This window comes from Ahaetulla prasina, chromosome 1 (genome assembly GCF_028640845.1).
Source record: "Ahaetulla prasina isolate Xishuangbanna chromosome 1, ASM2864084v1, whole genome shotgun sequence".
Lineage (NCBI taxonomy): Eukaryota > Metazoa > Chordata > Lepidosauria > Squamata > Colubridae > Ahaetulla > Ahaetulla prasina.
In genome coordinates, this window is record NC_080539.1 from 297452746 (window position 1) to 297475888 (window position 23143).

Genomic DNA, 23143 nt, shown 5'->3' on the forward strand with positions numbered 1-23143 from the left:
CGGTAGTAAAAAAATTTGGATTTCACCAATGCTTTAAAGCACTGTGAAGTGGTATATAAATCTAAGTGTTATTGCTATTCAAAAATTGCATAAGACTATGGTTTGTTTGACTACTGCCGTCAATTTCAGTGGCATACTCCCATATCCCGTTCTAGATATTTAATTTTTAATACAAGTAGTTGTCACTGAATGATGGTCAGACATTGCAATGTGTTGTGTCTCGCCCGCTTTCACCGCAGCCGGGGCCTTCTTATCTGCTTCCGAACGCTGAGGAATGTCCTAGCATGCCTCCCGGCCCCAGCCCTGGCTCCATGCCTAGACAGGCTGAGGAGGAAGAAGTACCTCCAGCCCCCAGCTCTGCCTTCATGCCCAGGCAAACGGAGCAACTAGACCCCTCCCCCTCCCCCACTGCATGTGAGCCTGAGGAAGGTCAATTACCAACAGCTACAGACTGGAGTGACCCTCGCTTCAGAAGAATTGATAGGCGGTGGCGACAGAAGGAAGGGAGGGGCAGGCCTGGATAAGTGCTGAGTCATGGAGCCACACCCCATGGCCTATATAAAGGACCTGCTTTCTGGCATTCTCTGAGTCAGGCAAAGTCTAATATATCTTGCTGAAGTCACTTTCTGGTCTCCTGCCTGCCTTGAGAACTTTGCTAGGACTTTGGCAGAGCTGCAGAGGCACGCCTGATTCGGATTTCCCTGACCCGGTCGTCAGCGGAGGAGTGGGACACGACAGCAATGGTTGAAATCTGGGCCGGTTGCTGAACACCCAGACTAGGAGCACATGACTGTGGAGGTGTTGCAATAGACAGAACTTTGAGGACTGGTTTTACATACCACGCATTCAGCCCCATCACAAGTCTGAGCAGCCACTAAACGTGCAGTCTTTAAGTAAGAGTCACCCGCTATAATGTCTGATTTGTGATTTCTTTTAATGTATTTCATAGTCTCAATATGAACAGACGGTTCCCATGAACAGACAAGTCACATCAGCTGCCTGTGCACGGCCTGCTGATATGTATAATGGATAGGATTCTTTAAAAGAAAGAGCAAATTGTTCAAATATAAATTTCCCTCGAATTGGGGATTTGCAAGTTTGACAGTAATTCTGCAACAAGTAGGTAGGACGTGTACAGTATGTGGTGTCTGCATTATTTGGCTAATAGAGCAAGACCAGTGCGAGTGGCTTAATATTTGAGAACTAGAAATATGCTCAAGGCTTTAAAAAACTATAAAACACAACTTGCTCTCAATGTTAACCTCCTAAATCCTTAATTAGGCTCCTGGTGCATGGACAAATCACATCGTTTATACTTAATGAGCTCACAATGTAGGTCTAAATGCCTAATTACCTAGATTTAACTATTTTCCGCCTCCAAATGTATTTTCACCGAGTCTGTTCATTGATTAGAGAAGAGCAAAAGCCCAGAGGCACAACCATTACTAATGGCAGTCGGGAAAGTTGAATGCTGGTGTTGGAAAAATGTTTTTGAGATATGGCCAAAATCATGGGAGGAATAAAGAGAATGTCAAGCTTTTCACATGACCTCTCAGGGAACTGGTGGTTTCACTGAGGGAAAAAAAGCATAAAAACAGTTAGCTCGAGGTAGTGAAGCATTGAAAACCTTATGAAGTTCAGCTTGGAGAGAAAACATTCCTCTCTGTTAAACTGGCAGCTCTGTCTCCCACTGTCCTCATCCATCTTGGTGTTTAGGGTCCTTTCTAGTTGTCTCCCTTTTCCCTAGACAGAGTCCTTTTCTGTTGCAATCCTGCTCTGTCCAAGTGATACATCACTGGATGGTGGCCATAACCTTTCCCTGGGGAAAGGGAAGGTTTTATTTCTCAGCACTTACATACTTACCTATTTATTCACTGAGAGGAGAAACAGATTTAAAAGTCACCACTTCTTTGTAACTGAGGTCGATCTTTGGTGGCCTCTTTAGAAAAAAAAGGTTGACTCCATCCTTCCTTCCTTCCTTCCATCCATCCATCCAGTGGTGGGATTCAGTCAGTTTGCACCACTTTGGGAGAACCGGTTGTTAACTTTCTGAGCAGTTTGGCAAACTGGCTGTTGGAAGAAATCATTAGTGCAGAGAACCGGTTGTTAAATTACTTGAATAGCACCACTGCATCCATCCATCCATCCATCCATCCATCCATCCATCCATACATACATACATACATAATGGTACATACATACATACATCACAATGTGGCTCATCTTAATAAGAATGTTGGTTTGGTTTTCTTTTATTATAAATTATTTGAGCCTGAAATTACTTGTTTTGGATCTTTCCACCCCCAGCCCCATAGAGCCATTAAATTAATAATTATTTATTATTATGGATTGGGCTATCATGTGGCTTGCCCTTTTCTCTCTAGAAGCAGACAGGTTCTGGTTCAAGATGTATTGGAAAAGTGGAATACTTTTTTATTATTAGCTAGAATTTCCACAATTTTGATTGTGCATTTAGTTACCTACTAAAGCTAAAGGTTTTATGCCATCTCAAAGATAACCTCAGCGATAACAAAAAGTGTGGTATAAGCTTTATGATCTAGAGCAGGGGTGTCAAACTTGTGGCATCATGGTGGTGTCATGTGACGTATCGGGATTTTTTTTCACCTTCACTAAACCGGGCGTGGCCAGCGCATGCTGCATCTGGCCCACGGGCTGCGAGTTTAACAGTCCTGATCTAGAGTCCATTTTATTTCTCCTTCTACAACAAGGAGAAGTGTGGTATATGAAAACTAATGGTCTCATATATTCATTAGTTGCCAAGATTGCATGTACACACACACACACACACACACACACACACACACATACACACACACACAAACACACAAATCTTTTTCTCCCCAATATCAGTTAATATAGCTAAATGTAATTTGAATGGAATTTAATAATTTCTTTTTTGAAAGAAAATTATAAATAGATTTAGCAATGAGTCTGGAGCATTAGATTTCCTTATTTATTTTCAGCTTTTTAAAATTCTACATTTTTATCCTATACTGTAGTCATACAAGTATGCTAATACTACATATAAATACAGATATCATAATATTCTATGAATCCAAATTCCTACCTGTACTGCAAAAGAACATAGGAATAATGGCACTATAGCCTTCTTAGAACAGAGTGTCACAAAATCCCCACCCTAGGTGTGTTTGGCTTAAGTTCCAGTGTAGGATGTAGAAGGTCTTAGAAGTGGACAATTTGGACTTTGTCCAGGGTACACATTGAAAGGTTACTAAACAACCATAGTGGCCTTTCTTGATGAATGCACTTTCTTTGCTGAAATAAAAATAATACTTTCTTTTCTCAGATATTCTAGATATTGGTTATTTTGGGGTGGAGGGTTAAATTAAATTTAAGTAATTAAATGGATGGAAACTTACCAAAGAGACAGCCAATGTAGATCTAAGAAGAAATTTCCTGATAGTAGTTTCCAATTAATCAGTGGATTGACTTGCTTCCAGAAATTGTGAGTGCTCCATCACTGGAGATTTTTAAGAAGAGATTGGACTGTCCAAAATGGTATAGGGTTAACCTTTTTGGCACTGAGTGCCAAAACTGGAGTGTGCATGTTCAGCCCACAGCGCCAAAACCCAGAAGAGAGCAGCTGGCAATTGCATGCATGCCCAAAGAGAGGACTCTGTGTGCCACCTCTGGCATACATGTCATAAGTTTGCCATCACGGGTATAGGGTCTCCTGCTTGGCAGGAGTTTGGATTAGAAGACCTCCAAGTTCCCTTCCAAATTTTTATTCTGTTATTCCATTAGTCTGTTATAAGTATAAATATGAATCACTATCTATCTTTTCCGTTTTCTAGTTTCTTTCATTCTAGTTAGAAGTGAAGAACATTGAGGTAAGGCAGATAGCATGAATGATATACATATACTTTCTCTAACTTACTATTCTACAGATGTTTTGGGAATTCTAGGGGTTGATTGTAATCTCAGTACATTTGGAATGGTAGCATAAGCCATCATTAACATCATCAGTAACTTCATCATCATTCTAATATTAGAAAGTTATAAGGTGGTGGTTGGGTATTGAAGTTCTCACCTGGAATACTGTTTATCTTAGGACTATGTCTTGACAGAGACCCAGCTTGGTGTAGTACTTAAGGTACCAGACTAGAAACTGGAAGATTGTAAATTCTAGTTCTACCTTAGGCACAGAGACACCTTGGGCCAGTCACTCTCTCTCAGACCTAGAAGGAAGCAATGGCAAACCACTTCTGAAAAACTTGCCAAGAAAACTGCAGGGACTAGTCCAAGCAGTTACCTGGAGTTAAAGCAAGACTGTGCGTACATACCGTCTGGACAGGGAGCAAAGAACAGACTATATGGGTGGAATAACTTTAGTTTTCTTGGACACGGTTTTCTATTTATCTCTGCATAGTCAGAGAATGCTGTGGATGGGTTGCTTAACAGTTTTTTCCATGAACAGACATGAACAACTGCCCTTTTCTCATGACATTCTTACATAAGGCAGTAGTTTTACAAAAATTTTGATAATGCTAACCTAGTGCTTTTGATAAATCGGTGAGGTAAAATAAATACACATTTGGCCACTTATGTTTTAAGAATGAACCGATTTTCCAGACAACACAATACTGACCTCTCAATCCTTCATTTTCTGTATCTCCAATTTCTGTACAGAGGGGCAGTAATAATTTTCTCAACAATTGCTTGTCTCTAACAAAGGAATCTCCTCATTCATGAGCCAAACATTTTTTCCCCCTTTCGGAATTCAGACGGATTCCAGATCAGATCAACCATCTGAGTATACTTATGTACTGAGAGTTGTATATCATGCAAGGGATCTGTGTACATCCCTTGCATGATATACAACTCTCAGTGCAACTCCCATTCACGAAGGCTTTTCCAATTAGGTCCTCATAAGAATTTGGAGAAATTAGGGCCAAGCCTTTTCCACTCTGACTTGATTAAGATCACCGATCACGATAGGCGGAGCAACACAAAACTAATCTTGACTGATTTTCAAAAAGCTAAACAGGGTTGAACTTGGATGAGAGAGCACCAAGGAACTCCAGTCCTGTAGACTAGACTACAAAGACAAAAGGCAACATGGAAAAAGACAATGGTTTCTGCACTTAGGCCAAAAATATAAAGGGACATTTGCAGCAGATGTCATGATGTGATATAATTCTGCCCCTTGCATAATGATGATATCATGATCCATATGGCACCATCATGGCTTCTCCTAGATACCTGTGCATAGCATTCAGGAGAGGTGGTCTCCACTGTGGTTACCAACAGCAGGGTTCAATTTGAGAGAGATGAATCACAGCTGAAAACTAAAGATATTCCATCTATAGAAGGTACATGTTGCTTCATAAATGTATCTGTGCCAAATGCCCCCCTTTTAAATGCTTTGCATAATCTTACTGACAAAACAAATTATAGTGTTCAATACATATCATATACAGATAACAAAGGGAAATGGTTGGAACCAGTGGTGAAATCCAAATTTTTTTACTATCAGTTCTGTAGGCGTGGCTTGGTGGGTGTGGTGTGGCTTGGTAGGCGTGACAGGGGAAGGATACTGCAAAATCCTCATTCCCTCCCCACTCCTGGGGGAAGGATATTGCAAAATCTCCATTCCCACCCCACTAAAGGGGAAAGACACTGCAAAATCCCCATTCCCACTCCACTCCTGGGGGAAGGATATTGCAAAATCTCCATTCCCACCCCACTCTGGGGCCAGCCAGAGGTGGTATTTGCTGCTTCTCTGAACTACTCAAAGTTTCCGCTACTGGTTCTTTGAACTGCTCAAAATTTCTGCTACCAGTTCTCCAGAACCTGTCAGAACCTGTTGGATTTCACCCCTGGTTGGAACCGCTTTTTATAGCCACCTGTAGCAATAAGTTTCAATCTCTCTATCTTTTTACTTTATCTCTCTCTCTCTCTACATTTTCTCCTTCTTAACTGGGACCAATCCAATCCTATTCCTTTTGGGGATGGTAGTTCTTTCTGACAATCAGTTTGGGCAAGATCAAGTCAGCAACAGCTGGTGAAATTTCAAGTTCTTACTATTCCTGTTCAGAAGCTTTTATTTAAACAAACAAGAACACACACAAACATACATGCTCAGCAATCTGCTGGCTGTTATGTCCAGCATTACGCATCTCCCACTTTTATCTTCTCCCACAGCATATGCTGCAGAGAATCTGTAAATACACACATTCCTCACTGCTGTGTAAATGGGGAAGTAAGGATGGGATGTTGTTTTATTTTTACTTGGATGCATTTCCACAGGTTGGCCTACCTGTGCTATAGGTGAAATCACCAGTGAATTTCCATAGATCTTAAACATTATCTATCCATAGCTTTTCCTCTAATTGGTATGAGCCATTCTTTCATACTGTAGTTCAGGGGCCTCCAACCTTGGCAACTTTAAGCTTTGCTTTGCTTTGCTGGCTGAAGAATTCTGGGAGTTGAAGTCCACAAATCTTAAAGTTGCCAAGGTTGGAGACCTTTGCTGTAGTTTACAAATGATGTAGAACGATTCCGGGTTAGTAGGATTCCCACCACCGCTCTGGAGACAGTTGAGTTGCATTGTTATTTAAGTTCTGGTGAATCCTCCCCTAAGTGTTCTAATTTCCTTATCACTGTTAGTTCCATTTCTCTCAGCAAAATCCTCACTACCTCCCCCAGGCTACATATAGGAGAGTCATTACTTCTTTATACTTCTCTAATTGGTTGTGCATTTGGAGAAGGCAAGTGAACAGGTAGCAAAAGCAAACATGGGATGAGGCTGATCATAAGCTGTTTACTGGGCCTTGATACTTGCAGGATCTGAGCAACTGCTTGTTCACCAAAGTTGGTGCAGCAAATTAAAGATACTCCTCAATTTATGACCACAATGGAGCCTGGCATGTCTGCTGTTAAGTGAAACAATTGTGAAGTGCGTTTTGTCCTAGTTTATGACTTTTCTTGCCACAGTTGTTAAGTGAATCACGGAAGTTGTTAAGTTAGCAACCCGGTTGTTATGTGAAACTGGCTTCCCCATTGACTTTGCTTGTCAGAAGGCCACAGAAGGTGATCGTGTGATCCCGGACACTGCAACCGTCATAAGTATGAATTAGTTGCCAAGCATCTGGATTTTGATCAGATGAATGTGGGGATGCTGCAACAGTCGTAAGTATGAAAAACAGTCGTAAGTCACTTTTTTCAATCCTGTCACTAAATGAATTGTTGTAAATGGAGGACTACCTTTACAAGCAGAAGAGATAACCTGAATAGTCTACCTATGACTGCAAAAGCAGGTACAGTATTGTTCATAAACAGCCAGCCATCGTAGGTCATAGGTGACTCTTAGCTCAGATAGCCTCAAAAACCTTTGAGGAAAGAAAGCAAAGTTCTAGACAAAAATGTTCAATATAATCTTAAATAATTTACCAAATACTTTTCCTAGAATTTGTAATCCTACCCTTATTATTGTTTTTCATAAATAATTCAAGGCAGCAAATACCTAATGTTGTTTCTTCCTCCTGTTTTCCTCACACCTCTCTGAGGTGAATTGTGCGGTGAGTGTGAGAGCGATTGATCCAAAGTCATCCAGCTGGTTTTTCGTGCCCAAGGAATTCTCCTGATTTTTAACCTGGTGCCTTAACCACTGAAACCAAACTGGAATACTTGGTGACTGCTTGCTTTGGGATAAATGGCGACAGCCATGGCTGTATTTGGAACTTGTTTGACACTTGGAAAGAACAACTCATGGATGATCCACCAAGTCACAAGGGAATCGAGTGTTATTCATTATCAAAGCCAAAACAAGTATAATACAAGCATGAAAAACTTTGCTGCTGTTGTAAAACACAGCATACATATAGGGGAATAATGTGGCACAATGTCATTTGAGAGCCAGCATGAGCAGCTTTCCTGCCCTCCTTCTGATGGCTTGACCTAATGGGATTTGGCAGAGGTGTTAAGAATTATGTGATATCTTTGGAAAAAGTCCATCTCTTGATAACTGGGTTTTCTTTGTGTGGTGGGCTAGAGTGGCTTCCTGGGAATACAATCCCATGTAAATACACTCGGCTTTTTACCTGTTGGAAAAAAAATTGGCTCAAAGTTCTGCTTCATCATTGTAGACTACAAACATTTTGTTAATTCTTTAGGAAAGGGAAAAGAAAAACCAGAGGGCCTTCTGGGTTGTTATTTCAACTGGGCATTGCATACGAGCACTGTGGGAATTGTTGACAGATATGAGAGTCGGATAATTAAATGATTATATTACTCTTTGTTGAGCAATAAAAGACATCTGCTTTGCCCATTCATAATACTCTCCGTATGTCTAATATTGTACATATGCAGTTCCCAGCATTCCAGGCTGGTGTGAAATGATGGGAGTTGTCGTTCTAAACTTTAAGAGGGCATTAGGTTGGACAAGGCTGCATAATACTGTTGCCAAGAGTTTCTGGTTTCAGCATAATCTGCAGTCCTTCAATGCATTTTATAACTGCCGATTTCATAATTTTTGAAAGGTCTCTCATCATCCCTTGTGAATGCTAATGATATAAGGCTTTGTTCTCAAGGTTCACACATAGGATACAATACGTGCATATATTCGAACAAGTATGAAGGGCAGAACGTACTTAGATCTCAACCCTTTCTTTTAAAATATGCCCAAACGGTGATCAAGAAAATTACATGCATTTCAAAGAAAAACTAATCACACAAATTATTCATGACTATGTCTGATGTGGTCTGAATGTGTTCCGGAACAAAATAGTAACTGTTGCATGAGAAAGACAAGACAGCCAGCAATTTTTTAAAAAAGCACATTAGTTATTATGATATGGAGTCTCCAGCACAGTGTTTCTCAACCTTGGCAACTTTAAGATAGATGGAATTCGACTTCCAGAATTTCTCAGCTCAGCTCAGCATGATTCTGCCTCCGACCTCCATGTGAAGCCTGAGTGATGAAGGCTAGAAGGCAGGGCCTGTTTTTTGAAGGAGCCTCTATATCAGCGTTTCTCAACTTTGGCAGCTTGAAGATGTGTGGACTTCCACTCCCAGAATTCCCCGGATTGAGAAACACTGTCGTAGTGAGAATATTATATATTTGCAGGTACACATGTGGTCAGTAATACAACTGCGCTCCAATTGTGCTAAAGAGACAAATAATCTCTCCCAGTGACATTTATAATTTTGAGTACAACCCGGTGGTGAAATCTGAACTGGTTCGCTGGCTGTGAATGCGTGCTGCATGCGCAGTGCACACCAAATGCAAGGTGTGCGCATGCATGTGCAGTGTGCATCAAAGGCAAGATGCACATATGTGCGGTGTGCACCAAAAGCAGGCTCAGGAAGGTAAGTAAAACATTGCTGGGGGGGGGAATCAGCTGTGACGCGTGATTTTCCGAGCCTTTTTTTTACCTTTTAAATGCATTTTTTTTACTACTGGCTCGGACAAATAGGTAGTAAAAAAATCCTAAAAAAGTAAAAAAAAATGTTTTGAAAATTGCGCATTGCTCAGCTGATTGTCAGAACTTTTTTTTTTACATTTTTTACTATTGGTTCGACGAACCAGTAGCATTTTTTCCTACTGGTTTGGGCGAACCGGACTGAACCGGTAGCATTTCACTCCCTGGTAACAACTGTCCAAACTTTCAGAAGAGGAGATCCTATTTAAATGCAACTCAGCTAATTTGGTTTCCTGATATTTTCATGATGAAATGAAAAATACTTTAAGGCTGTAGATTCACAACAAAAAAATTGACATTTGGCACAGCATTTCTTCAGCCTCTTACAAACTAATAGTCACCTAAAACTGATCCGTTTGTCACTTTGAATATTCCTAAATTGTTGACCATGGTCTTCTATCAAAAAAAATGGCAGACGATATGGATAATAGGGTAATTTGGTGCTGTCACATCAGACTGACAGGAAGAAAACAATCAGAGAGCATTTTCAGTAAATGTGCACACTTCTGCCATTCTGTGTTATTTTTCTAAATGTGCCATCTTCTGTGCTATCTGATTTATAGAACAAGAAACATAAATCGTGCAAAACATGTTTATTAAAATTATGCTGCCATTCAAAATACTACTAATTATATTCTTGATAAAATTTATATTCTTCATCAAGGTGAGAATTTAAAGGGGAAAAATGATATATAGCAGTAAAGATCCATTTGGAGGGGAAATCATAATTGCTGTTATAATTTATTTTTGTTGCATTTTACTACCGGATTAGAATGAAAAGCTGAGTGCTAATTAGCAATTATGGCTGCTCAGAACTAAATATGATTTACCCCTCCCCAAAACTGTGACATAGTTCAAGGGCAAAAATCTGCAAATCTTGATGAAATTGGCTAATTAAACACCTCCTATTGTGAAGCATCTACTCAGGACTGCTGAACGCCTTCTTTGGTTGCTTCTGACCAGGCAAATGATGGGTAAAACTTAACTAAACAGAATTTCAGATTAGCACTGTAGGCAGTTCTGCTTTGTATTTTCTGGGCTGCTGGCACATTGCCACCTACCATCCTCAAACATTTCAATCACAAAGAAGGAATTAAATCCTGAGGCTGCAGTCCAGGGAGAATACTTTTTTCTCATGCAAGATCCATTTAAATTAATGGGGGCTATGTGGCAGTCTTCTTGAATGACCTCGTGCATTTTGATAGATATATACAAGAGAACCGCTCTCTGCAGCCTGGCCTAAAGTCTCTATTCCTGGGATATTGAGAATGCTACTCGGTCTGTAGAGCTTGTAAATGATTCAAGATAAAATGATTCACAAGAAGAAGAAACTTGACAGTGTTCACATTTTGCTGTTAGCATAAATGGAGTTTGTTGGAGTTTAGCTTAATGTGATATATGAACTGACCACTGCAAGTTATTCAATAAAACATGCTTAGCACCAAGTGGGTAGGAATTTGCAAATTTACTAACTTCGAGCTTCCGCATCTCTGCTGCAATAAATAAACAATCACTGGTGGCAGCAAGGAGCTACATTAAAAACACTTAACTTTTTTTTTTATTATTTACATTTATATCCCGCCCTTCTCCGAAGACTCAGGGCGGCTTACAGTGCAATAGTCTCATTCTATTTGTATATTTACAAAGTCAACTTATTGCCCCCCCAACAATCTGGGTCCTCATTTTACCTACTTTATAAAGGATGGAAGGCTGAGTCAACCTTGGGCCTGGTGGGACTAGAACCTGCAGTAATTGCAAGCAGCTGTGTTTTAATAACAGGCTATCTTAAAGCCTCAGCCACTCAAGAACTTTTTACCATGGTATGGTGATTGTCCAGATTTTTGCATAAAATGGCCTTCCATTGATCCCATTGATTGGATAGCCATTTGTCTGGAATAGTATAGGGTCTCCTTGTTAGGCAATGGGTTGGACTAAAAGACACCCAAGGTCCCTTCCAACTCCTTCCAAGGTTATTCTGTATTCATAGATAGCCAAATTATGGTCTACTAAGCCAATTCAATTGGTTGGATCAGCATTTCCTTTACAAACCCAATTCATTGTCTTCTATAGCAGTAATAAGTTGGGTTACCAAGCAACAATGTGTTATGTGAAACCTGGCTATTATATCAGCACTTGCTAATCATAGCATCATGTCTTACTGAAGAACTTCCCTTGCAAAACTTATTTTTGTCTTTACAGATGTAGAATGTAGAATAGAATAGAGCTGGAAGCAACCTTGGAGGTCTTCTAGTCCAGACCCCTGCTCAAGCAGGAGAACTTATACTATTTCAGATAAGTGACTGTCCAGTCCAGTGGTAGTCAACCTGGTCCCTACCACCCACTAGTGGGCGTTCCAGCTCTCATGGTGAGCGGTAGGGGTTTTGTCCAATACTGAAGCAGTTTCCTTTTTTTAATTTAATTGACTTTTTAAAAAAAATTCATAGCATTATTTAAAAACATTTTCATTAGGTTTTCATAAAATTACCTGTGACAATTTAAATTTCTGAAAATATACTATTTGTATCGCCCGCGCATAAGTTTAGTTCACGTTATGTAAGTGAAACTAAATGGCGGTATAGTACAACCGCAAACAAAAGAGCCTCATCCCAGAATAGCTCACGCATCTCCCCCCACACCACCCTGCTGTAACAGACAAGCAGAACTGGTAGCTGCCCCTCCCAACCCAATCCACAATGTGCGAGAGATGGGTGGGTAGAAAATTTTACTACTAACAGAGATACAAAAGAGGGCAGTAGGTATAAAAAGGTTGACTATCCCTGGTCTAGTCTCTTCTGAAAAACCTCCAGTGATGGAGTGCCTATGATTTCTGAAAGCAAGCTGTTTCATTGGTTAATTGTCTTCACTGTTAGGAAGTTTCTCCTTAATTCCAGGTTGCTTCTCTCTTTGGTTAGTTTCCAAGCATTGTTTCTTGTCCTGCCCTCTGGGACTTTGTAGAATAAGACAGTTGGCCTTATTAACATTAAGTTGGCCAATAACATTATTATTGCAACATAAATCTACTTGTAAAACCACTCTAGGTCACTAGTTTTACCAGAATACTTAAATGAAAAAAGCAAACAGATAATTTGCAAGGCAAGGCTATTAAACTAATTTAGTCTCAATGAAAGTATAGGGTTGCTACCAGTGACCTGGACTTGAAGGGGAAGCAGAGACGAGTTTCATGCAAAGCAGGAATTCCAAGAGACAAACTCTGTAAACTACTAGAATCCAAAGGGTAGAACAGAGACATGGTCAAGGATTGCAATGTAGTTAAACTCTACATAAACTCTACATAAACTGCTGCATATGAGACTCCGTTTATTCAAAAATATGCAACAATCCAGGTAGTCATTAGCTGGGATCAGATATACTGAAAACTCTCACTCTTTGCTGCCATCTATGATGTTCTGCCAATGTGGTGGACTATTGATAGTCCTCAACTTACAACCATAAGCAGCACCAAAATTTCTATTGCTAAGCAAGGCAGTTGTTAAGTGAGTCATGCTCAATTTTACAACCGTTTTTTTTTGTCACAGTTGTTAAATAAATCACTGCAATGGTTAAATGAATTGTGCAGTTGTTAATCAACTCTATCTGCCCCCATTGACTTTGCGTGTCAGAAGACATCTGGAATTGTTGCAAATGATGATCATATGACCCTGGGACACTGCAACCATCATAAATATATGCCAGTTGCCAAGCATCTGAATTTTGATCAAATGACCATGGGGAATGCTCTGATGGTTGTAAGTGCTTGGACCAGTCATAAGTCATTTTTTTAGTGTTGTTGTAACTTTAAACGGTTGCTAAATGAATGGTTATAAGTTGAGGACTACCTGTAACTTATAACCACATATTTGAATGGCTCCAAGATCACCACAGATGGGGTCTGCAGTCAAGAAATTAAAAGACGCTTGCTCCCGGGGAGGAAAAGTATGGCAAATCTAGACAGCATACTAAAAAGCAGAGACATCACCCTGCCAACAAAAGTACGTAGAGTCAAGGCTATTGTTTTCCCAGTTGCAATGTATGGCTTTGTTATCTACTCTTCTTTCTTGGGTGGGGACAGGGCCACCCACAGGGCCAAAGTGCTCTTTGAAGAAAGAATTTAGAAACTGTTTTTTTCCTGGTCCTTCTATAATAGCACTAGCAATAGCATATAGACTTATATACCACTTTACAGTGCTTTACATCCCTCTCTAAGTGGTTCACAGAGTCAGCATATTGCCCTCAACAGCTTGGGTCCTCATTTTACCCACCTTGGAAGGATGGAAGGCTGAGTCAACCTTGAGCCTGGTGAGATTTTGAATTGCCAAATTACAGTCAGCCGGCAGTCAGCAGAAGTAGCCTGCAGTACTGCACTCTAATAACTGTGCCACCGCGGCTCATAATAATTTCTATCTATTCTTTACTGGAAGAAGAATGTTGCTATCATATCTTGGCTGAAAAAAATGGGACAGCAAAAAGTTATGCATGTATTCTGATGGATGTTTCTGTGTGTATCTAGAAAAATCAAGTTGTCAATTAAGAAAGAACATGAGTCTTTTAGAAGAATTCATAAAGAGCATGATTTTAGAAAATACCAATATTCGTTCCAAAGAGTTTGTTGAGACTGACTGGGGCTCTCCAGAGAGATATTGTGTTGTTAAACTTCAGCCTTGGTGGGTATGTACTTCACACAGTATGTTTTTCTCAAAATGCTTCCCAGGGAAGCTGAACATGTGGCAATCACATAGATAAAACTGCGCAATTGCTTAGTGGTAACAGTGTAGAAGTATTGAAATGGTTTTCTATTATTATCTTCTGTGAATTTTCCCCTTCCCCATGTAGTCTATCCTGAGATCTCCTAATGGCCTCTTATCCAAAATATTAATCATATCTAACTTAGCTTTTTGGAGATAAGCCAAAGTTGGCTGAGTGCTGCAACAGTGAAATACTGAGTTTTGAAATCAATTGTTTCTTTGTGATCTAACTAATAAGCCTTCATATAGAGTAAGCCAATTTTTAAGCAGCTGGACATTTTGCCGATGGATCACGTATTAGGCTGAACTGTGGTTACTTAACCTTCTTTTCTTTTGAATAAATCATAATGGATTGGTTTCATGCAACATACTAGGCATATACCAAAGCTACCCAATAGGAGCTATATGGCCACATGAAGAGCCCTTGATTTTTGGATCTGACTCCCAACTCAAGTTATTGCCAAATTATAATGTTGACAGTAATCTGCGAAAAAACAAAATTACTCATTACATCAATAAAAGATAGATATATTAATTATACTGCGATTTATTTAATTGTCAATTGAAATGAAATGAAATGTTTGTCCTGGCTCCAACAACTAATTTGGGACTTTAGCCTCCAACATAGTGCTCCGAAGTATACTGTGGCCCTGGAAAAAATTAGGCATCTAATCTTTGCCATAAAGATGATTTGTAATCTCAGACACAAACAAGCCATCTTGTGATGTATTGCAGCGTGCATATCCAGGATCTTACCCAGCAATAGGGGGCAAGAAGAGCAATGCCCACCTAAGGCAACAGCAGGAAGGATGTAAATTAAAATCACCAAATTGTCTCAGTATATTGAAGAAGAATGGCATCAGTTGCCACTTTGTCTGTGTATGATTTCTAAATAACTTCCCTTTGATTTCATTCTGCCTAGATTTCCGAAACAGTTGAATAATATGAAGAAATTCAAGTTGTATGCATATCTTAATTACAGAAATAAGAGATGACACATTTGTGTCAGCCATATCCTCCTATTCTCATCAGCATAAAAGGTGAGAATGGAGGAAGCATGAAAACTAATGATGTTTTTTCTCTCTTATCTCTTGATTGATCGCACTGGTCAGAACAGTGACACCTTCACTCATTTAACTCCCCATCATACTTAAATCTTTGCAATTGGCTCGAGGACATGATAGTAATAATGCCATTCAAAGCTGCAATCTGCTTTAGTTGAACGTTACCCTTTGGTTTCTATATTGGGAATGGAATTCCTTGGACTCTGTTAAACTTTTTGGGATGCCTTGGGTGTAATTGGTTAGTTATTGTCAAAAGGAGGGGAAAAATGTCATGAAATAAAAAGATCTGGGTATTTCACTAAGGCATTACTGACTAGAATTGCACAACATGCAATGTCATAAATTTTGGTATACAAATAATAACAGCTGGGTTCAAAGAACACACAAGTCAATACCAAGCACATCTCATTACAATAATATGTGACATAGACTGTAATTCATGCTGGTGTCTCTAAGCAGTTTGAGATACTTAACTAGGTATCACTTGGCTCCAACTCAACCCAAAAAACTAATTTCACAATAAAGGCAAATTTTGCATAATTGGTGGCATCAAACAGCAAACAGCAATATACAAGTGCCACTGTATACAAATATACCCATGCAGGTAAATGGAATCTGCTATCTGAAATGTACACTTGCTTGAATATTCTATATAGGAAGAGGTTTAAGGAAACCAGATAAATTAAGCACACTGAAAGAGAAAGACTCCTGAGTGGTACTAACAAGTTGGTGCTCGATGATGCTCCTTCTTTACCATGGCACATTGCTAAAGTGACTGCAACATCTAAACACATCTGTTTATTTACAAACTAACGTAAATCATCTGGAAACAGAAGGAAAGCATCTTGACAATTGCAGGTAAAAGACATTTTTCATTTAGCTGTATCCATAATGTTCTTTTCCAACAAATTACTTGTCAATCTTTCTTCCACTTAATTAAGCTAAGCCGGCCAGACAAAGTTACTGCTATTTTTCAAAGACTTCTTGCTGGTTGCCAGCTCCTTGACTTAATTTTTAAGATGGTTAATCAAGTCCTATCTCCTACAAGAGTTTAATCCTGCTTGTCAAAACCTCTGATATGTTCAGAGATGATCCCCCCCACCCTGCAAGTCAAGTGCTTACCTTGCCTAATAGACTTTTCCCTTCATATCTACCTTTATTTCCCTTTTTTGAACAGGGAGAGACGTGTAAAACACCTTGATCTATAGTTCAAAGGAGTGTGTCTTGAATTTGTAGCATAGAAGCTTTCCACTGGTGTCACTCTTTTAAAAAAGGATCTTTCATTTCTCATGGAGAAAGCTTAAGACAAAAGCCTTTGTTCATGCAGTGATTTAATTTGCCTATGCTCTTTTGGCTCCCTACAGTTTCAACAACACAGTGTATTTCTCTGTAGCTGCCAATCTGTGTAGGTGGGCTGAATGTAATTATCCAGAATGGAATTTGGCCAGGATACTGGTTTGAACATTCTCCTTTTCACAAAATTTAAAGGGAGTTTGAATAAGATCAGTTTATGGCTCATGTCCGTGGTTAATCAAATACCAACACCGTGTTGCAGGATTGTTTGGGACAATGTCTCTTCCCACCTACCCCCTGCAAAACCAACTAAATCTTGAATTGCCAAAACAATTTTCAACTTTAAAAGTTCAAAGCTTTTGACTCACCATCCATTTTATTCTGCTTAGAAAGCTTGAGGTGTTCATACCTAAAAGCTAGGTTTTCAGAAAATAGGGCAATTTTTTTTCTGAAGAACCATTCATTACATTTCTGGCATATCGGGTAACCACAACTGGTGGACTGACCATTTGTTACGGTGCTTGAACAAAACACAGCAATTGAATCAATAAATCTTACATAAGCATTCTTAACACTGGATTTGGAAAGAAATTTCTGTGGCTTTTGCTGAAGCTCATACAGAAGTCAAAGGAGATGTACTGAGGTGTGTGTGTGAATCTGACGTTTATGTAGGTTCAGTTTCTTTAAAATTTGGAGTGCTAAGATTCCTAGTTAAAATTAATTTATGCTTGCTTCCTGAGTTCTTTGAACAAGTTGAAAAGAGTTTTGAAATGTCTGCTATTTTTCCCAATTGACACTGGTGTGAACATGGATAGAGGCAGGAATTGCCCCCACAATAGATATATCCAGTGGTGGGATTCAGCCAGTTCGCACCACTTTGGGAGAACCAGTTGTTAACTTTCTGAGCAGTTTGGTGAACTGGTTGTTGGAAGAAATCATTAGGACAGAGAACCGGTTGTTAAATTATTTGAATCCCACCACTGGATTGGATGGATAAATATCATAAGGATAGGCAGCAAGTAGAGAAAGGGCTTTGTCTGAGGTAGAGAGCAGCTGCTCATCACTACGACATAAAGTAAGGTGTGGTGTAAGGCACCTTCTTATACTCCTTTCTTCTGGATGTCTTTATTTATACTCTCATGGTACAAGCACTGTGTCTGTTTCTACATTTGTGAAAGGAGAAGGCAAAAGCATTGCTTCTAGCTTTCCCTCACATTGCCTGCTGATCACGTCAGGAGGAAACAGTGACTAAGAACCAAGATGGTCTAATTGTCACTTAAGCACACAGTCAGTCTTCAATATGTCACACCCAAAGAGGTGACAGTTTCGGTTTTAATGTCCAAATGTCTTCCTTGTTTCAAAGAGAGTGTGGTTTGGCAGAACTGTGTGTTCTTGTAGTTAAAATCCAGCCTCCCATCTCCATACACTACTCTAGTAAGGAGTTTAGGCCCAAACTGAGAATTTGACTCCGTGAGATGTGTGTGAGTTGAGTTGTCATACTTGTCAGACCTCCTGAGTGTCTATTGGAAGAATAAGCGGACCATCATTTCCATCCATTTCTATGTTATGCTTTTGGTTTTAATTATGGAATTAATTGGACTCTGTTTCTTAATTTGTTCAGTTCCAGTTGTCTCACAGCAACTAACCTCCCAGTATGTTGTAGAAATTAAACATGCCAATGCCCCCAGGACACAGCACTTTCTCACTGTGGCTAATTGAAGAACAGAATGAAGCCTGGGGAAAAGAAGGTCACTCAGGATTAGTTTGATTCAAACAGTGTCCCCATTATAAAAATTAGCATCACCAGGATGGAGAAAGGGCTCTTGTCCCTTTGTCCAGAGTTTTGTCTTATAAAATATTCAAAATTTCATGGCTGAATAGAAGTAGCACCACCAAGTTTAGTTTAGGAAACAAATGCTTTTTCCTCCTCCATTTTTGAAGGAAAAAGAAATCTGAATGTTTTGAAAACATTTTCACAATATAAAGAAAACATATCAGATTTCATTATAAACCTTCATCAATGTTCTTCACCTGCATGAAGCGAAAATTAGTAAGTACCTTTGGTTGAGTTCTATAAATAATGACTGGGTGGACACAATCATACAGTTTGCTTCACAACAGTATGGAAATAATTTGTTACAGCTTCCAGTCTAGTCTATAGACCTGGCATTTGCTGATGGTCTCCCATCCAAACAATGAACTCAATTTTGCTTAGCTTCAGAATTCATTTCAGGTTAGCTAAATGCTGCCATGTATCACATCAACTTGCACATCAACTGGTGCAAGAAGATCTCTCTCTTTCTCCCCCCCTTCCTCCCTCCCTCTATCATTTGTTGATGCTAGAATGTTAAATAAAATAGGTGAAAGTTCGTGCCCCAAAGCAACATAGACTGACCTGCTCAAGGGTCCCATCTCTCCTTTTTGAGAATTCCTCATCCTCATCCAACCAAATCCTTGTGATGCAAGCTATCCAACCTGTCCTTCATAATTAAGAAAAGCATGATGGCTCAGACATTAGCTTGACAACACTAGCTTGAAGCCAAGGCTCTCAATTATCTGATGTACAGTATCTGGGAAGATGCAAATAACAAAATTTAATTGGCATCAAAGTTCCATCTCCTCTTCTACTTTAATGGCCCAGCTAGCACTTTCTTTCATAGAATGATCTTCCTGGTGTGATCTCAAATCTTCCCTAATTCGAGTGGCCAAATGCCTTACACACTGACCATCCCCTTTGACAACATCCTCAGTGTCTATTCTGAATCCGAATTTGCCCCAACTTCTTACCTTGAATTTCCTTTTAGCAGGTTTCTACTCTAACTTGACTCCACTCTCACTAGGACTCTCACTTCCAGGGAAGAAAACCTTATTATTTTCTGCACTTTGAGTAGTTCCCCTACACTCAATTGGCTCTCACTTAAGGGGAAATATATTCATTTAAAGCCAAGATCATTGCCCGTGACCAGTTGTAGAGCTATTTCTGTGACCATTCTGGTACGGAGTCAATTCTATACACCATCATTGTTACCTTTCTGGTTAGTACCATTTCATCACAATTCATTTCATTAATTGTCTTTAACAGAGTATGCATTATCCCAGAGCAGATTGGAGGATATGGGGGAGGGGGGAGCGGTTGCAGGGGAAGAGGGTGAGAAAAGCAATTTTACAATATCCTACCACCCTACATTCAGTTTTATTAATTCTCTCCTGTATAAATGTCCTAGTTGACCTTTTCCATAATAAAGGACATTTTATAGAGTGCTGACCGTAGGTGGAGCTTCTACACCTGCAATATTTACTACCTTCACATTTTGAAAATGTAAAGTGTTCCAGAAAGAAATCTGCAGAAAGATCTAACGTTTAACTTAGTACCATGTAAAGAGTTTGTCAGCTTCTTTTCAGTGAGGGATCCATTGAAACATAAATTTGACTGGATGCAACTGAACTTTGGCATAGAGCTATATAGGTGAATCAAACTCCAAGATGAACACACTGACATTTAAGCAAGTAATTAGAAGAACATCTGCCCAGCTTCAGTAGAAAGGAGTCTTCACCAAGACGCCTGTTCTGCTATTATCTTTGCGGGGAAAAACAGAACACAACCTTCTGTCTATATGGGTCCAAGGAGTGGTTCTATGGATTCTCTTACATAATCTTAAGAATAGGAACTGAGAAATGTTTAACAACTTGGAGAGCTATGCATTAATATGAGCAGTAATTCTTTGACATGGTCCCTATTGCAACTCTGGCAAATTTGAGATTTGGGTTGAAAAAGTTAACGGTGTGTTTCCAAGACTAAATGGTTTACATCCCAGGGTACTGAAGGAGCAGGCAGATGTGACCTTGGACCCACTGAATCAGGGGTGAAATTCAGCAAGTTCTGACAGGTTCTGGAGAACCGGTAGCGGAAATTTTGAGTAGTTTGGAGAACCGGCAAATACCACCTCTGGCTGGCCTCAGAGTTGGGTGGGAATGGAGATTTTGCAATATCCTTCCCCCAGGAGTGGGGAGGGAAAGGGGGTTTTGCAGTATCCTTCCCCTGCCATGCCCACCAAGCCACACCACGCCCATCGAGCCATGCCTACAGAACCGGTAGTAAAAAAAATTGAATTCCACCACTGCACTGAATGGTATCTTTCAGAGCTTCTGGACCAAAGAGGTACTACTACTACTACTACTAATAATAATATTTTAATTTGTATACCGCCCTTCTCCCGAAGGACTCAGGGCGGTGAACAGGCAGATAAAATATAAATACACACAGTAATTAAAAACATCCCTTAAAAAACTAATTCAAATGCCCAAAAATGTTAAAAAACGTACTCCCCCGTAAAATAACAAAATTTTAAAAACCCATCCAATAAAAATAAAAATCAGGCTAGTCCAGCCATACGAAATAAATAAGTTTTAAGTTCGCGGCGAAAGGTCCTAAGGTCAGGTAATTGTCGAAGTCCGAGGGAAGTTCGTTCCACAGGGTCCGAGCTCCCACAGAAGGCCCTCCCCTGGGGGCCGCCAGTCGACACTGTTTGGCTGGCGGCACCCTGAGAGTCCCTCTCTGTGGGAGTGCACTGGACGATGGGAGATAGAAGCCGGCAGTAGGCGGTCCCGTAGATAGCCGGTCCTAAGCCATGGGCGCTTTAAAGGTGGTAACCAATACCTTGAAGCGCACCGGAAAACAACAGGTAGCCAGTGCAGTCTGCGCAGGATAGGTGTTATGTGGGAGCTCGAGGCGCTCCTCGATAACCAGCAGCAGCGTTCTGAACTAGCTGAAGTCTCGGGTGCTCTTCAAGGGAGCCCCATGTAGAGAGCATTGCAGTAGTCCAGGCGAGAGGTAACGAGAGCATGAGTGACTGTGCATAAGGCATCCCGGTCCAGGAAGGGACGCAACTGGCGGATCAGGCGAACCTGATAAAATGCTCTCCTGGAGACGGTTGCCAAATGGTCTTCAAAGGACAACCGACCATCCAGGAGCACGCCCAAGTTGCGTACCTTCTCCATCGGGGCCAATGATTCACCCCCGACAGACAGCCGCATCTGCAGCTGACTGTACCGAGGTGCCGGCATCCACAGCCACTCCGTCTTGGAGGGATTAAGTTTGAGCCTGTTCCTCCCCATCCAGACCCGTACGGCTTCCAGACACCGGGACAGCACTTCGACAGCTTCACTGGGGTGGCCCGGGGTGGAAAAGTACAGCTGGCAGAGGAATGGGAAAGAGACAATGTGGTTCCAGTATTCAAAAAGGGCAAAAAGATCCAGGAAATATAGAACAATCATCTTGGCCTGGGAAAATTCTGGAAAAAATAATCAAGAAGAGCATTTGTGGGCATCTAGAAATCAACAAGGTGATTAATGGAAACCAGCATATTTTTTTAAAACAGATTATGCCAGACAAGCCTTATTGCTTTCTTTGATAAAGTAACTAAATTAGCGGATTAGGGAAATGCTGTGGATGTACAGTGGTCTATTTGGACATTTGACAAAGTAGATCAGAGCCTACTTCTTAGTTACATAGAACAATGTGGAATAGACAGTACTAGTGGTGGGTTGCTACCGGTTCGCCCCAGATCAGGCAAACCGGTAGCGGTGGCAGTGGGAGGCTCCACCCACCCGCCTGGACACTTCTGTGATGCGCAGAAGCATCACACGCGCCCACGAGTGAACTCACAGCAACAAATTTTGAAACCTGCCCCTGGACAGTATCACCACCAGATGGATTCACGGTTGGCTGATCAACTGCGTTCAGCATGTAGACCTCTACAGAGCTATGTTTACATGGAGGGAAGCATGCAAGGTTCTGTCTTGGACCTGATGCTCTTCAATATCTTCATAAATGATTTAGATGAGAGGATAGAAGGGGAACTCATCAAATTTGTAGACAAGAACAAGCTGCCAGTGCTTTGGAAGATAGACTCAAAGTTCAGGAAAATCTTGGAAGATTTGAGCATTGGGTCCTATCCAGCAAGATGCAGTTCTGTGGTGAGAAAAGTAAGGTCCTGCACTTAGGCAGGAAAAAAAATGCATAGAAATCAGAGGTGGGTTTCAGCAGGTTCTGACCAGTTCTGGAGAACTGATCGCAGAAATTTTGAGTAGTTCGGACAACTGGTAATAAAAATTCTGACTGACCCCCCTCCCCATCTATTCTCTGCCTCCCAATTGCTAGCTGATTGGGAGGAAATGGGGATTTTTGCAGTAACCTTCCCCTGGAGTGGGGTGGGAATGGAGATTTTACAGTATCATTTCCCTGCCACGCCCACCAAGCCATGACACACCCACCAAGCCACACCCACAGAACTGGTAGTAAATTTTTTTGAAACCCACCACTGATAGAAATAGAATAGGATGTCCCTGGCTTAACAGGGGTGAGGGGTTCTAGGTATCCTTGTGGATCACTGCTTAAATATGAGTCAGCAGTGTGCTGCAGCTGCCAAAAATACCGCCTTGGTAAGACCAACCTTGGTACACTACATCCAGCTCCGGTACCACAATGCAAATAAAGTTGCTGAGCTCCCAGAAAGAACAACTAATGATGAACAGCTAAGGGAACTAGGTATGTTTAGCCTAATGAAGAAAAGGTTCAGGG

The 23143-nt window shown here is 40.6% G+C and overlaps 1 long non-coding RNA gene across 1 annotated transcript in view; it reads right to left on the reverse strand.

Annotated features, from left to right (window-relative positions):
• Nucleotides 1-430: 430 nt before the first annotated feature.
• Nucleotides 431-23143, reverse strand: part of LOC131187498 (uncharacterized) — a 53923-nt gene continuing 31210 nt past the window's right edge. The window contains exons 2-3 of the long non-coding RNA XR_009152563.1: nt 7508-8084; nt 431-2070 (exon numbers count right to left, since the gene is read on the reverse strand). This is a non-coding gene — a long non-coding RNA (uncharacterized LOC131187498). The remainder of the gene's footprint in view (nt 2071-7507; nt 8085-23143) is intronic.